Here is a 2,500-nt window from a genome sequence, read left to right as displayed (position 1 = left end):
TTATATTTCATTATTATCTATTTCTCTTTAAGTGCGTAAAAAGAAAAAGAAACACACACACACACAGCACGCACGCACACACACACACACACACACACACACACACACACACACACGCACATACACATAAACACACACACACACACATATGTATATATATATATATATATATATATATATACGTATATACATATGTATATTTATACATATATATGATGAATAAGTTAACAGTAAGGTAAATAGAATAAACAAACATAATATGTATTAGACAGACAATAAGTAATCAAATAAACAGATTAGTACAAGATAACAAAATAAGTAGATTAGTAGATAGGAAAAACGAAAAAAAAACAATCAGACAGATAAATCACAAACAAATAGATAAACAGAAAAAAATAATAACGTAAAAAATATTATATAACAGATAAAAAAAAACAAGCAAATAAAAACAAAGATTTAGAGATAGATAAATTACAAAATAAGAGGGAACGATGCGAGGAAGAGGAAGTAGAGGAATAAATGAAATAAAGAAGCAAGGAGGAGGACGAAAGGGAATAAGAGGAAGAGAGGGAATAAAGGCAATAAAGAGACAAACGCGTAAAGCAAGGGAGAGGAGAAGGGAGGAAGAGGGATAACAAATGAAGTAAAGAAAGAAGGAAGAGGAAAGGAAGATGGAAAAGCAAGAATAAGTGAAATAAAGAAAACGAAGACGGAAAAAGAGGAGGATAAAGGGGGATAAGAGGAAGAGCAGGAATAAATAAAGCAAGGATGATGATGAAGGGAAGAAAATGGAAGAAGAATAGATGAAATACATTGAAAAAACGAACACACAAAACAAATAGGAGGAAGAAGAAGAATAGGAAGAGAACGAATGAATGAAATATAGAAACGCCGAGGAGGACGAAAAGAAGAGGAACAAGTATGATAAAACAGGGTTGAGGAAGAGGATAAATAACTTTAAAAAAGAAGAAGAAAAGAAAGAGGAGGAGATGAAAGGGGAGAGGGTAGAGGAAAAGGAAGAACATAAGTAGGAGGTTAGAAAGAAGAGGAAGAGAAGAAGGAGGTAGGGGAGAAAGAGGATGAGAAGAAGAAGAGAGGCGCGAAGGAAGAAGAGGAAGATAAGGAGAGAGGGGAGAAAAAAGGAGGAAGAGGATGAGAAGGAGACAGGGGAGAAGATAAGGAGAAGAGATAGCGGAGAAAGGAGGAAGAAGAGGATGAGAAGAAGGAGACAGGGGAGATGGAAGATGAAGAGGATAAGGAGAAAGAGAGCGTAGGAAGGAGGAGGAAAAGTACGAGCATAAGTAGAAAGGGAGAAGGAAGAGGAAGAGGATGAGAAAAAAGAGAGAGGGGAGAAAGGAGGAGAAAGAGGATGAGAAGAAAAAGAGAAGGAAGAAAGAAAAAGGAAAAGTTTGAGAAAAAGGGGAGAGGGGAGAAGGAAGAGGAAGAGGATAAGAAGAAGGAGAGAGTGGAGAAGGAATATAAAGAAGATAAGGAGAAAGAGAGAGCGGAGGTGGAGAAGGAATATAAAGAAGATAAGGAGAAAGAGAGAGCGGATAAAGGAGGAGGAAGAGGATGAGAAGAAGGAGAGGATCGGAGAAAAGAGAAGGAAGAGGATGAAGAGAAAGATAGAGGAGTGGAAGGAGGAGGAAGAGAATAAGAAGGAAAGAGGGGAGAAAGGAGGAGGAAGAGGATGAGAACAAAGAGAGGAGGGAGAGGAGAAGGAAGAGGAAGAGAAAGAAAGAAGGGCGAAAAGAGGAAGATTAAGATGATGAGAAGAGAAGGAGACAGGGGAGAAAGGAGGAGGAAGAGGATGAAAAGAAAGAGAGAGGAGAGAAGGAAGAGGAAGAGGAGAGAAAGAAGGAGGAAGAGGATGAGGAGGCAAAGGAAGTCCATCCAGGTGCATCTCTCTCTCTCTCTCTCTCTCTCTCTCTCTCTCTCTCTCTCTCTCTCTCTCTCTCTCTCTCTCTCTCTCTCTCTCTCTCTCTCTCTCTCTCCCTCTCCCTCTGACCGTTACTCTCTCTTGTTTTCCTCCACCTGCATCCTCCTCCTCCTTCCGTTCCTTTCCTCGCTTTTCTTTTCTTTTTTCTGTTTTCTTACGTCATCATCTCTCCCTAGCCGTTTCTTTTTCTTTTATTCTATTTTCCTATTTCTATCTTCGTCTTTGCTTCTTTTTACAACGTCTTCTCCCTTAGTCTTTTCTTTTTCTGTTATTCTATTTACTTTTTTAAATCTTTGTCTTCGTTTGCTTCCTGTTCTGTGTCATTTTCTTGTGGTCTTTATTTTCTATTTTTTTCACTCTTTTTCTGTCTTCTCTTTCGTATGTTATCATTATCATTATTTCTTTTTTTTTGTAGATATTATCACATATCCTTTCTTTTCTTTATGTTTTCATTAATTTCGTTGTCTTGTATACAAGCGTATTCTATTTTCTTTATTAATGTGTATGCATCCATATTTTGTATATTTCGTTACCCTCTATTCATCAATTTTGTTAATTTGC

Source organism: Penaeus vannamei, chromosome 3 (genome assembly GCF_042767895.1).
Source record: "Penaeus vannamei isolate JL-2024 chromosome 3, ASM4276789v1, whole genome shotgun sequence".
Classification (NCBI taxonomy): Eukaryota; Metazoa; Arthropoda; class Malacostraca; order Decapoda; family Penaeidae; genus Penaeus; species Penaeus vannamei.
The sequence above is the reverse complement of the archived record's forward strand: the minus strand, read 5'-3'. Positions refer to the sequence as shown.